Consider the following 15280-nt stretch of genomic DNA (forward strand, 5'->3'; position numbering starts at 1 on the left):
CTGCTTGGGTTCGCTTTTGGGAGTTTTTGTTCCCTGAATGCTTTCCATAGAGTTCTGCAGGGCGGGAATGAAAATGGCAGCCTCCCAGTCTCCAGCCCGGAGGAGCCAAGAGCCTGGGTCCCCACTCCTCAGTGCACCCCCAGAGAAAAGCACCCAATCACTCCTGTATCCCCAGCCTCCAGTCGCGCTCCGAGCTCACCCAGCCTGCGACCGGTTCAAGGTAACCCCGAGCTGAGAGTTCAGTCCTTGGCTCTGTCTCTGTAGCCGGCTTCTCCGTTCTATACCTGTGAGCTCTGCAACACTCTGACACCCTTGATCCTTCTGTGACCCTGCGGGACCTGGGGCCACGCTGACACTGCGTGTGCTTCACCCCGGTTTAGCCTCTGGAGCAATGTCCCTCAGTGGAACAGACTTTTAAAAGTCCTGATTTTGTGCTCCGTTGCTCCGTGGCTTGCTGGGAGCCGGCCCCTCCCCCCGCAGTCTATCTTCCCGTCATTTTGGATTCACTTCTCCGCCAGTCCTACCTTTCAGAAAGTGGTTGATTTTCTGTTTCTAGCATTGCTGTTCTTCTTCTCTTTGCTCTCCCGTTGGATTTGTAGGTGTTTGCAATATTTAGATAAACTATCGAACTGATCTCCTGCTACCTGATGTAGTCTCAGCCGGCTACTTCTCCGCCATCTTGACTCCTCCTTTTTTTTAAAACACTAAAATATATCAACACATTTTATTTTATTCTGTCCTCTATATTTTCTTTCAAAAGTCAGATGTCATACATATAGTTGTTCCCTGGAAACTCTGTGTGTGTGTGTGTGTGTGTGTGTGTTTCCTTACTTGAATTCATTGGGCTTCTAGAATCTGAAGCTTGATGTCATTCATTGTTTTGAGAAAATTCTCAAAGTATCTCTTGAAATTTCACTTTTGCATCACTCTCTCCTTTCTTTCTATTGGTCCCCAAATTAACTGTTTTGGTTTTTCACTATGCTCCATTTATTCCTTATGCTCTTTTCTTAATTTTCTTTCAACTTTTTCTGCATATTTTGGTCAAAACTTTCATATTTTTAACTTTCCATTTTTACCAGTCCTGTCTTCAGCTATGCCTAATCTGTTAAACTTTAACATTTTATTCTTAATTTCATTCATTGTATTTTTTTCTTTAAAAAAAAAAAAGATTTAGTTATTTATTTGAGATAGCGAGAGAGCATGAGCAGGAGGGGCAGAAGGAGACAGAAACTCCAGCAAAGATGTGGGACTCGATCTCACAACCCTGAAATTATGACCTGAGCTGAAACCAGGAGTCAGATGCCTATTCAACTGTCCTGAGGTGCCCCTCATTGTATTTTTTTTTTTCATTTGACTGTCTTTTCTCAGATTGTACTATCTGGAGAAACTACTTGTCATTATCTTGAAGATTATCAAGATACTTAAAGTCTTTGATTACTTCAGTTTCAAGATGATTTACATATCTCTTTCTCCTGGTTTTGTTTCCTCTCCTAGAGTTGGGTCATTTCCTTTGTATAAAATGATTGACAAGACTAACTTCAAGATTTGGTTGGTGTTATCTCCTAATAGAGAGGTTTTTCTTTTTCTTTGTGATAGAAAATTAGAATAGTTGCATATAAATTTAATATAATATGGGATTTAGGTAATTTGAAACTGAACTTCTTTCTTTGTAACACCTAGACAATCTTTGCTTTTGTACTTTCTTTGGTAGTAGTGTTTCTAAGCTCTTCACTAGAAATATGCATGGTATAAGGGTGCTGCTTTGTCAGTCTCTGAAATACAAATTTTGTCTTCCAATTTTATGGAATTACTTCAATCTATATTTACCTTCTGGTCTCACAGTCATTTTGTTGTTTTGTTTATTTGACTCTAACTCTCTAGATAGAACACCAGTTAAGAAAGCAGCAGATGCCTCAAAGAGGCTCATTTGACTCTCTCAAACCCATTGATAAAATTTCATGTTCATCTAGAGGCATTTAGTTTTCACTGGGATTTGAAACCCTCCTCATGTCTGGATGGCTTGATTGCTCAGATTACTCGAAAAAACTATTGTCTGTTTATTCATTTGTTTTAAAGTACCATGGCTTTTCTAACTTTCATTGGTAGATGAATTGGTTTCATAGCATATAACTCTGCCTTACTATAAGTGGGAATTTATATATGCAATTTATCATGCATAGAAATAAGCATACTTTTATGTTAATTATCAAGAGAAGGACTGATTATAAAACTATTAAATCTTTTTTTTTAAAGATTTTATTTATTTGACAGACAGAGATCACAAGTAGGCAGAGAGGCAGGAAGAGAGAGAGGAGGAAGCAGGCTCCCTGCCGAGCAGAGAGCCTGACACGGGGTTCGATCCCAGGACCCTGAGATCATGACCTGAGCCGAAGGCAGAGGCTTTAACCCACTGAGCCCCCCAGGCGCCCCAAGAAATCTTCTTGTAAATACGGCATTATAAGGTTTGAAACAGGCTAATATTTTAAAAGTAAAATGTTATGAACATCTCCAAAAAATCACACAGCTCTTTATTTTCACAAAGTCAATTAGAAGTTGGGTTTTCTGATTCCAGATGCAGGCTCTTACTACTCAGTTTGATAACACGAGTTCAAGTTTACAAAATATTTTCTGTGGACTTCATGGTTAATTGTGCAGCTCTTTTTTTCTATCTAGGAAATCAAAGCAGTATTCCCTGGTTGATAGTATGAAAAGTCAATGTCCTAATATTGTTTTAAGTGTATATGACAGCCTAACATTTCAGTGGTTGACTCACTGAAAAACAACTGAAGAAACAATATTTTTTCAACAATTTTTACATTAGTTTACTTTTACCTTATCTTCTTGCCTGAACCATGTAGTTTTAGTCCTGTAGCCAAGTTACTGAAGCTCTATCTTTATGTATGAAGACTTAAAAATGGATTTGGAGCCAAATTGGTTCACACACACATACACATACACATAGATATATGCCATAAAACATATTCCTGGCCAATCTTAAAGCCATTTCTAAATCTCACACATTCCCACATCCCACCAACATGGCCATGTCAGAAAAGCATGTTTGTAGTGAGTTATGTCATGGATCTTTGACCTAGAAATAATATATAGACATAATCTTACCTTTTATTATTGTGTTCCGGAGTCTATTATCAGTTACCCTCAGATTGTAAAAACAGATGTCAAAATCCAAACTATACAAGACATTTAATAAGAAAAGCCATATAAGGTGTTTGGGTAGCTTAGTCAGTTATGTGTCTGCCTTCAGCTGGGGTCATGATCCCGGGGTCCTGGGATTGAGTCCCACATCGGACTCCCTGCTCTGCCGGCAACCTGCTTCTCTCTCTGCCCTTCCTCCCACTCATTCTCTCAATATCTCTCATTCTCTCTCAAATAAATAAGTAAAATCTTAAAAAAAAAAGTAAAAAAAAAAAAAGAAAATCCATACAATTTGTGAGAATAATCTACTTCTAAGCAAAACTTTCATGGAAAATAAATTATTTTCCTATAGTAGGGATAACTTTGTTTCATGTGTAAAAGACTTTGAAAGCTAAAGCCTGAGGGTAAAGAATAACTTATTATGCAATATGTCTTTTTTTATTTTATTGAACACTAAAAAACTTTCTCATAGATTTTTATTGAAGGAATATTTTTCTCTCTTCTCTTCATATTATGTAGTATGTCAATTACGTATATTATAGAGTATGTCAATTCCTCTTTTGTTTTCAAAATATAAAAATAATCAAATCTCTCATCTCAAATAGTCTCTAAGAACATGTGGGGTGACTATAGCAGAAACCAAATTTAACATTATGAGCATGATAAATTTAAAGCAGATGTATAACTATGTAAATACCGTCAATTCACTTAAGTGAAAAAATGAGCACAAATGAGAGCAAAACTTTGATAAGCAGTCATGATTTCTTCTAAATCATTTGGACAAATTTATTTTTATTTTCTTTTAAACTTATGTAGATTTTTATTGAGATTACATTTTAGTCCTTCTTGCTGTTTAGAAGAAACATCTCCCTTAGCAAAAACCAAGATGGAATATCTTGAAGAATATAATTAACTAAAACCCTTTAAAAACTGAAAATTAGAAGTGAAAAACACTTCAAAAAATATAAAGTTCTAAATATATATCATTGCATGAAATAATGATTAAATGCAGAAGAACTTATAAGCAACTGTCTGTGTTTTAGAAAATTTGGATTTGCAATCAAAATGCAAGTATCATTTAGCTTTTATTAACTAGTTATTAACACCAGGACACTGCTGTATTTTAATGAAGAATGACTATCAAATACTCATTTACTTTTATGATTCTTTCAGTGATTGGTTATTATACTAACTGTAACATTATTTGGTTTTAAAATATCTTAAGTATTTTTCTTATGGGAACTATTCCCATTATAAGGAAACAACATGCAGTTATGCTCCCACTGGGTCAGAACCAAACCTGTGCTAATAATATACCCATATTGAAGCCCATTTTACTTTTTCCTTATCAGGCCTTTATATTTCTATGCTAGGAAGTGTATCTATGTATTCTAATCACCAAATGTAAGCTGCACTTTAACATTAGTAATGAAGTTGTTTAATATTAACGAATTTAAAGGGTAAAGAACAAAAACTTATTTTAAATATTTGAAACAGCAAGTTAGATAATTAGTTCTCATTGAAGCCACTAATTTTCACAGTACTGTTAGAGCACTTATTAAACTCTTTTGATTACATTTTATGTACTTGCTTAGTTAAGTGATTCTTAATTACAAAATGACATGGAAAAATTATTTCAGTTATATTTTTTCCCTCTCTAGTGCCTTGATTGAATAAATTTCCTTACATAAAGATACAATTAATATTAGCACTTTTTAATTTTAAAGGATATTTGACCATTTTATTTTATCATGATATATATACATATATATGTATACATGTACCCACACATATATGTTTATGTGAGAGAAGTTTTCATTAAAGTAACTACTAATGCGATCTTAATTGTGTTTATAGTTTAGCTTGGTATTTACCAAGACCACCCTCATAATTTTAAACAGGACAGAAAACTGTACACTTTTAGATCAAACTGTTTCTTACTGAGAGTAGAGACTCAGGAAGGAAATCTAACAGGTGTCTAGCTCTCTAAGCAAATAGAACTAATGAGGCAAATTTTCATTTTGCAGAGAATAAAAGGAAAGAGTGAGACACGTAGCGTCAATTAAGGAATATATGATAAAGCCATCTGGCTTGATGATGTAAATAGATAAGTTCCATATGCAGTTCTCAATATTGGCAGCATTGCAAGCTTACTAAATGAGCACCAAATCCACTTAAACATCTGCCGGGACACTCATGCAGGTAAAGCAAAGGTGCCTAGCTGACACTTGATTAATCTTGCTGACCAATGCATGCTTCACTCACAAAGCAAACATCAAGGGACTCTGATGAACTGGATCATATATGACCAAGACGACTATTGGGCCAAATGTAACTGATAGAGTGGGTCTCCAGAAGTAGGTGACCATGAAACTGAAAAAAGCACAATATACAGAAAGCAATACTCCAGGTTGTACAAAAATGTTTTATAGGATTTAAAGAAACAGTGTGCCAGCTTTCATGGACAGATATCTAAAAGGGAAAACAGAATAAAAGAATCTGGAAGTCCATGAATATGTAATGCTGACTTGCCAATCATATATTGTACTGATTCATTGATTTATTTAACAAAGACTGTTTTAGGTTTTTTTTTTTTCTTCTAGATTTAGGCACCATTTTTTCTGAGGGGAAATTTAAAAAAAAAAAAATAGAGAAAGAAATGCTTAAATAAACCAATGTATTTTTACAGAAAATTCTCCAAAAGGTTCAAATTTTTATTTAATATATAATGAAAAAAAAGTTAAGGTACCCCTGAAAAAATGTTTTGCATGAGAAGAAAAACATTAAGAGAAGTTTAATTATGAACATTTTATATTCAAAATAAAAATATATGAACACTGGAAAGGACAATGCTCACTTCTGTTTTACCTAATACAAAGCAATCTTAGAGAACAATTCAGCAAATTATGTTTCTGAAGCAGTGGTTCCCCAATTTGATGTACTCACCAGTGCACAGTGAAGATGTTTTTCATTAAGACATAGGAAATATTTGAAATTAGAATGATAATTATTGGTTATCTGATGATATTGCCAATATTTTCTTAGCAAACAATAACATGCTGGTTAACATGATTGCAGTTGCCTATATTTCTTATAGGCAAAATGAATTCTTGCATAATTAGCACTGCTATTGATTTTACATATATTTATTTATCAGATATGTGAACTGAGTGGTATACATGGATAATATCTTTATTTTCATCCACATATTCATTCATTAAGCAAATATTATCAAGCACCTACTATTTCTAGACACTGGCATAACACTTGGAAAATGTCAGAGAATCAACCAGACTTATGGATTTATGGATATATTTTAAAGGTAGAGCCATCTGAATTCCCCCAACAGAATGAATATAGGTTGTGAGAGAAAAAAGAATCAAGAATGCCTCTGGGGGGCCTGGGCTCAGTCAGTTGGGTGTCTGCCTTCCACTCAGATCATGATCCTGGGGTCCTGGGATGGAACCCTGCATCAGGCTTCCCTGCTCAGTGGGAGGTCTGCTTCTCCCTCTCCTTCTGCCTGTCCCCCTCCACTCATGCTCTGTCTCTCTCTTTCTCAAATAAATAAATAAATAAAATTTTTAGGGAAAAGAAAATGATTCCAGAATGTTTTTCCAAAGCAAAATTATCCTATGGTTTCATAAGAGGAAATTAAAGAAAAAAATAACTTGAGTGGAAAAGAAGTATAAATCAAATTCCAAAGAACGCTAAACCAGAGCCTTCCTTCACAGAACACAGTGATTAAAATTTTGGGACAGCCTTAGATGAGTCTCACAGGAATAAAAATTACTAAATAGAGAAAACTCACAATGAGAAACAAAGATTGTATTTAAAAACTATGAAAAGTGAGAGGAACATGATAGTACCATTAGAGGAAAAATTAAGCTAAGAGAAAGCCTCACTTGTTGGAAAAGAGAAATTAAAATAACTCCTCCAGTCAATAAAAGGTGTTATGGTGAAGTCTTATATACACAACAAACCACATGCATTAAAGATGTCAAATTTGAAGCAAACAGTATTCTAAAATCAGGTCCTTCCGCTGTATTCATAGCTAGAGGAATAGGATCAATAAGAATGGTAGAGGAGTCCCAATGAGAAGCTAAGTTCTGGGAATTAAGTCTCTAAAATAGAAGAAAAAAGTACAGAAAGAAGAGAGAGATTTTGTCACCCCATGATCATAGGTATGAATTAATGCATAGTAACGTCTGGAGGCAATATGCTTCATATGCTATGGGAGAAACATGTCGATGAGAAAAATAATTTTGACTTCCTACTCACTTCCAAAAATAATCTAAATAAATGTTCTTTATTCTTCCCATCAAATCGGAAGACTGGGCCTGTAAGAATAACAGATACATGCAACAGAATAATATTTTTGAGATACTGATTTTTTTTTTTCCTGACATTGCTTCCTCCCCCCCCCCCATCGTTCCATTCAATTAAAGAGATACAGAATTATTATCTTGGGGTAAGGGATATAAGTTTGATAGAAAATAGAAAATGTTCTGTAAGTCTTTGCTAATTTTTCTTCCCAAAGTACTACAGCTCTTAAAAAAAAATTGGAACACTTCTAGCATATTTTAAATGTTTTGGTGAGTGAGATTTGAGGATTGCATATCATTTTGCTGGGGCAGTGTTCTTTATCTGGGAACAATAAACACCTAGACGGTTTCTCCATGGCTAGCAAGATATTACTTAGCCTGAAATGACAAGAGTTCTGAGACTGGGGAGCTCGTTGCTTTGGGGAAACTGGGGAATATTCTTTTAGTTTTGTAGGAAGACAGAGAATATGGGTGAGTAAAGAGACTAGAGGCAGCAGGGGATTTTGAAGGAAGGAATCCATTGACCTGGAAAGAGCTTCGGATGCTGTGCGGACATCGTCTCACAAGCTGACACCTAGAGGCATGGCACAGCCACAATAAAGGAAAGACTGTGTGCATTGTGTTCAGGTTAATTTGGTCTGAGCCTGGCAGAAATGGTGGCACTTTTGTATGTCAGGGAAGCTATAAATGATCTCATGTCTTAGGGCACAGAAAAGGTGGTGAGAGGTGATTGCAGCTGAAAATGCTAGGCAAAGGACAGGTAGGAGTATTTCAGTGGAGAACTGGAGACAGAGGCCCAGGAGATGCTCCTTAATCTACCAGCTCTACCACGAAGCTGTGGCTTGAGGTGGATACAGAGAGCTGAGCCCTGGAAGAGAAGAAACTCAAAGAAGGGGCTATCCAGCAACAGAGGAAATATCTCCCAGGAAGCCAGAGCAGTGTAAGATACAAAGAAAAGTTTTCATAGAAATAGATTTAAAATCATTCTGTTTCAGGTGGTTATACTTGAGCTTGGGCTAAGCAAACCAAACATTGAAATTTCTAAAGATAAATTTAAATATGTCAGATTAGGGGATAGAAAAAATTCCTCACTTTTTCCAAGTACAGGGTTTTAAAGATTAGGCTATGGATGATTTTTTTTTTTATTTATTTGACAGAGAGAGAGATTACAAGTAGGCAGAGAGGCGGGCAGAGAGAGAGGAGGAAGCAGGCTCCCCACCAAGCAGACAGCTGGATGTGGGTCTCCATCCCAGGACCCTGAGATCATGACCTGAGACGAAGGCAGAGGCTTAACCCACTGAGCTACCCAGGCGCCCCACTACGGATGATTTTTAATAAAAGTCTGGATGAGCTTGTTGCTATTGTTTTGTTTTTGCTTTGTTTTTCTTTAATTTTGTGTTTTTTTTTTAACTTAGTTTTTAACTTAGTTTTTTCTAACTAAAATGGCTGGGATTGACAACACTGACTAATGCCATTTTGGAAACTTGTAGTCTCTTATTATCATTCTACCCTTAAAACTTCTGGCAGAGCTTAGAGGGGTGGCAGCAAAATAGATGTTTGGAGATTTTTGATTTTGGGGAGGTTTTGCCTGAACATACTGATATCTTTATATCATGGATCTGTAAAGATATTAGTGTTACAACCCTCTTAAAGGCTTTGCTATTTAAGCGGCTTTTAAAATATCAAATTTAACTTTTTTAAAATACCAAATTTAAAATATCAAATATGCTGTCTCGTGCATATCGTAGGTGTTTATCAGCACCCCTACCTACTAGATGCCAGGAATTCCACCCCACCTCAGTTTCCTGGTGACATTCAGAAATGGCTCCAGATTTTGCCAAATGTGTTGTGGTGGGCAGTTAGGAGAGGCACAAAATTCCTCCCAGATGAAGAACGCTGCTCCAGCAAAATGATATCAAAAGTTAATAGCCGTGTCTTTAATAACTAAATTTACTAAGCACTGAGTGAGTATGTGCCAATGATTCAAACCTATGCAGACTGACATCAAAGTGCAATACAGTGGGTTAGACCTACCCTCTATCCCAGGATAGAAAGTTCCCAGAGCCTACTTCTAATACTTCTAAGACTTAATACTAGCTGCAAGGAGTCTGGGGAATGAAATTTTTATTCGGAAGTTCACGGAGCCAGTTAAATTTGTAATGCTATGAAAGAGGAAAAATCAGGTTTGGAGAACAACTAGAAATCTGTGCCCCTGGCTAATTGGAATAAATAGGTAATTGTATCTCCTATAAAAACATTATCTTCATCTTCCCTCCTAGTATAAGAATCAACATTGATGAACTTGTCTAGATGACTTATCCTATACTAGATTCTCTACATGCTATGTAATTAATACTGAAATATTTGTCCATTAAAATTAATATAAAATCAGGCACCAGGGTAGCTCAGTGTGTTAAGCCTCTGCCTTCAGTTCAGGTCATGATCTCAGGGTCTTGGGATCAAGTCCCATATTGGGCTCTCTGCTTGGTGGGGAGCCTGCTTCTCCTCTCTCTGCCTGTCTCTCTGCCTACTTGTGATCTCTCTCTGTCAAATAAATAAATTTTTAAAAAAGTAATATAAAATCAAAAATAAATATGAGGTTTGTTACCAAAAAGTATCCCTTATTGTTCTTAAGAGGTGCCTCTATGGGAATGCCTGACCCTTTTTTCCAAGGTAAGCATTTTAACACCAGTGTTAAAGTAAAATAACAGCATCTGTGAAACTAACAACTAAAGTACTATGTATGATTTGTTCAATTATTTTCTTTGTCATATGAAATCTAATATATTTTATGATTTTCAAAGAATATATGATGTCCCTCTAGCTGTGTCTGTTGGCTTGAAATCAGGACTGCTTGATGGCAGAGTTTATGGCCTTCACTACCATTTCTGATCATTGCTATTATGTGGGCAATTCTTGAGGTATATTATGATATGCTAATTTTATAAACTACCTTTTCTTTGACATTGCATTTTTTTAAGAGTACTTAAGCTGCTATTAAATGAGAAATGTACTAATGTTACCATTGGGAGAGTCTGTGTTGTGTGAGTAGAGGTCTTGATCCTGGGATTTCTCACTAGAGCATTTAGGTGGGAATCTGGGCTTGAATAAAGATAGCCAGAAGGGAAGTAGCAAGCATAAAGCAGTTTTATTAAAGCAAAAGTACACTCTCAAAGTGGGAGAGCAAGGAGGTTCCATGAGGTGAAACTGGCCCTAGATTCTTTAGGGATTGTGTATTTGTTGTGTCTCTGTGGGCTGGGAGGAACCAAGATATACAGTAGGGTGGTTGCTAATGAAGGCTGCTTCTAAGCATTTGGAGAACTTCCCCCAACAGGTTGGAAGGAGGAGATTTTGACGGTGCAAGGTTTGCTCCCCAATCAATCATCCTGGCAGCCTTTTCCATGGAGATGGAGGCTGTAACTGTAATGCAAATGCATTAATGAGTCTAGGGGTTACCCTGAGGTAGAGGAGGAAGAGGAAAATGCATGCTCCCAACCAGTGGCTCTTAATCTGTCAGCCCCAAGGTCTTAGAGGCCACAGGTCAGGATGTTGTGTCCTTGGGTTTATTCCTACCATCCTTGCCTCTAGAAATTTCTCTATTATTCTCCTCCAAGGACTTGGAACTCTGACTTGGATTGTTCCTTCCACTGCTCATGTCTAGCTTCTGAAACACTAACTGATATTATTGCCTGTTTCTAATTTTTATGAGATAGAATCAAGTGTTCCACTATTAAGTTTAAAACTGACCATGAACAATAATGTATCTCTGCAATTATACTTGAAATCTGAAGATTTAGAGACAGGGCCCCAGAGCTCTCTGGAATTAGTGTATTGTCATTAATATCAGGAAGAAGCTGTCCAGGATCAAGAAGCAAAACTAGGGGTGCCTGGGTGGCTCAGTCAGTTAAGTGACTGACTCTTGATTTCAGCTCAGGTTATGATTTCAGGTTTGTGAGAACAAGCCCAAGTGGGCTCCATGCTGAGCATGGAGACTGCTTAACATTCTTTCTCTCCCTTTTCCTCTGCCCTCCCCACACTTCCAGCATGCTCTCATGCTTTCTCTTTCTCTTTCTGTCTCTTAAAAAAGAGGGGGGAATAAAGGCAGAAAAAGTTTGTCAGAGGGAAGTATAAAAGTCACCAAATCAGTGTGAATGGGAAGAGTTTAAACACTAGAGAAGGCCCAGACAAGTAACACATTCCTAGGTAAGCTAAGACACAATGGGCTGCCATTGAATCGTGAACTAATACTAAAACTACACACTAATTAGAATAGATTATTTGTCTTTTCTTTCTCAGTATATTTATATTCAAACTGCTAATACATAATTAATGAAATTCTTTGTCTCTATCCTATACTGTTTATTATAAGTAATCAGATTTAATAATAAATAAATGCATTTTTAAGAGAGAAGTCTTAGAATAAGATACCAAAATGACATTGTGATTATCATTCTGGTGAATTTGTTTACAAAATGAAATAACAAGAATTCACAGCTTTGTTTCCAGCAGAAGTTCTGTCTTGATTAAAGCAACAAATAGACCAACAAGTATACCAGGATATAGAGTCTACCTTCTTATAGCCCTTTCTAAAAATCATACCATGTCATCTTATTACTATTTTTGCTGGTGAAATATTTCTAATGTCATGCCCATGGGAACATTGAATATTGTGTACTTTAAAAATAACATGGTTTGCAAGCAGTGTCAGAGTTATTGATTCTTCATTTCCATTTTATGGAAATTCACCACATGCAATTTCATATTTTTATTTTCAACAGGTAATCATGGATAGTTAAGAATAAACAGATTTTTGCCTTCTAAATGACCATGTTGTTAACATATTTGAAAATATATCTTCCCAGGGGCGCCTGGGTGGCTCAGTGGGTTAAAGCCTCTGCCTTCGGCTCAGGTCATGATCTCAGGGTCCTGGGATCGAGCCCCGCATCGGGCTCTCTGCTCCTCAGGGAGCCTGCTTCCTCCTCTCTCTCTGCCTGCCTCTCTGCCTAGTTGTGATTTCTCTCTGTCAGATAAATAAAATATTAAAAAAAAAAAAGAAAATATATCTTCCTATGTGCCATTTTCTTCTTCAACATAGACTTTCAGCAAATCTGTCAACCTGAAATTCCTGTTTCAATGTTGAGTACAATTTTAATTCTTTATATTTAGATCAAAAATTACATTTTGGGGCAGTGGACAGTAGTGACAGAACGTTGCTACCAGAGTGTTTAGCTTAATTGGCAAATGAGCAATTTCTACTCAGTGTGTATAAGAGCACATGGAAATGTCCTGAAGAATGAAGATTATGCTCTCCCCAAGTTATGTCCACCAGCTATCCCCTGCCTGAGATGACCCACATCAAGAACCTCTCCACCAGGGGCGCCTGGGTGACTCAGTGGGTTAAAGCCTCTCTGCCTTCTGCTCAGGTCCTGATCTCAGGGTCCTGGGATGGAGCCCCGCATCGGGCTCTCTGCTAGGCGGGGAGCCTGCTTCTCTTCCTCTCTCTCTCTGCCTGCATCTCTGCCAACTTGTGATCTCTGTCTGTCAAATAAATAAATAAATAAATCTTTAAAAAAAAAAACAAAAAAAAAACAAAACAAAAAAAAAACAGAACCTCTCCACCAGGAGACTTTAGAAGAGGAGGAGAGATCTTCGTGGAGCAGCCTCTCCATTAATGAAAAAGTTGAATTGTACCACATTAAGTTCAATTAGTGCTTTGCTGAAATGAACAGAAGCAGGAAAGAGTGGGAGATGGTTGTGGGTGCCGGCATGATCTTCAAGGACTTCCCCACTCATTCCGATCTGGAAGAAGCACGATGTGTATAGCTCCATCCTCTCCACATTGGAAGAGGAGTGGGTGACCAAGCAGACCAAGAAGATGCTGTACATGAAGGTCAGCCTGATTCACAGGTTCTCAGCCAGGTGGGACTACAACAAGGAGGAGTAGAAGAAATAGGAGCCTGCCACTTGCCTCCCCTTGTTCTGCCACCTCCATGCATCTCCATGTATTTACTGGAAATGGTTATGTTGCTGTACCAATGCTAATAAATGAGCAGTTTATGTGAAAAAAAGAATGCACTTTGATTTCTGTGTAACTCTGAGTAAATGTCTATCTTAGGTAACAGACCAGACTATGATTGAATGTTTGATCTGTTCACAGTTTTCTGGGAAACACGTATCACTGCTCCATATAGATATTGTAAGGAAGTTGATGTTTTTGTAACTTTTATTAGTTCTCTCATTTGTTGATCTTGTCTACTATGAAAACAGTATGGTGTCCTCTTTTCTTTTCCAACACTTTCCTCCTCAAATTTATTTATTTGGTATTTTTCACTTAATATATTCTTGTATCTATTTTAATATTACTTTATTTTAATGTCTGCACATACAGGATGCTTTATGTTTAAAGGATCCTTTAAAAATCATGTATTCAGATAGAACTTGAGGAGCAAGAGAAATTTCAGTCTGCACAGGACTTAGTTTCTGATACCTGCAATGGCTTCAAATAGTAGTGGCTTTCATGTTATTCCTTTTTATTCTTTTATTGCTACAACTGAAGTTTTAGAACAACCGTTATTTTTCTTAAGTCTCTGATAGGACATAGTCTTACTAACTTACAGATATGAAAAGATGATATTTTTAGGGATTTTCAGTGTAAATTCTAAATTGTGGAATTGAATACTGGAAGGTATGTGAAAGGTCCTAGATAAGATGGAATCAGAAATCACTTTACTTGCCTTTTTAAATGACTCATCACTTTAATGATCAGAGCTGACTAATAGGAGTGAATAAGCATTCATTACAAATTTCAGCATATAAGGGGCTATCAAATTTTCCTCTTTCACATCTGGGTCTTCTGATATGTTAAGCACACATTCTCTTGAATTCTGTCTTTAAGATCAATAAAACGTGACCTCTCTGTCCTAGGTTCATAAAATGATCGGATGTCCTTCACGTGAACTTCCTCAGCAATTGGGCATGCTCGAACTTGACATGCACTCCACGCATTTGTTGCCCATACTCTCCATTTATTTCTAACACTTAGATTAAAGTAATTCCCTAGGAAGTTCTTGCTTCGAAAATAGTTAAGAAGATGTACATATGGCAAACAAGCTGGGAAAAGATGATCAACAATTTAAAGATTTTATTTATTTAGAGAGAGAGAGCAAGAGTGCAAGCAGGGGGAGGGGCAGAGGGAGAGGGAGAACAAGGTTCTCAAGCAGGTTCTGCACTGAGCATGGAGTCCAGCTCAGGGTTTGATCTCACTTGTGACCTGAACCAAAATGAAGAGTCTGACACTTAAGGGAGTGAGCTACCCAGGCACCCCAAGATGATCAACAATTTAAATAATGAGACACCACTAATTGCCTATTAGATTGGCTAAAATCCAAAACACTAACCATAGCAAATGCTGATGAGGTTGTGGAACAATCAGGACTCACATTCATTGTTGATAGGAATGCAAGGTGGTACAGACACTTTGGAAAACAGTATGGCAGTTTCTACAAAGCTAAACATACTATGATCAAAATAACACTTCTTTATATTTATCCAAAGGAGGTCAAAACTTATATTTACACAAAAACATGCCCACAGGTGTTTGTAGCAGCCTTATTCATAATTGCCAAAATGTAAAAAACAAAAAAACAAACAAACAAACAAAAAACCAGTTGTCCTTCAGTAGTAGGTGAATGGATAAACTCGGTATATAAGACATCAGAATATTTTTTGGCACTTTTCAGTGCTAAATGAGGTATCAAGCCACAGAAAGACATGGAAGAAATTTAAATGCCTATTACTAGGTG

The 15280-nt window shown here is 36.8% G+C and overlaps 2 pseudogenes; one reads left to right on the plus strand and one right to left on the minus strand.

The window, feature by feature from the left end:
• Nucleotides 1-8034, minus strand: part of LOC123943646 — a 29262-nt pseudogene extending 21228 nt beyond the window's left edge.
• A 186-nt stretch (nt 8035-8220) lies between these two features.
• LOC123943647 lies at nt 8221-13431 on the plus strand (annotated as a pseudogene).
• The last annotated feature ends 1849 nt before the right edge of the window (nt 13432-15280 follow it).

The sequence above is a fragment of the Meles meles genome, chromosome 6, assembly GCF_922984935.1.
Source record: "Meles meles chromosome 6, mMelMel3.1 paternal haplotype, whole genome shotgun sequence".
Taxonomy (NCBI): Eukaryota; Metazoa; Chordata; class Mammalia; order Carnivora; family Mustelidae; genus Meles; species Meles meles.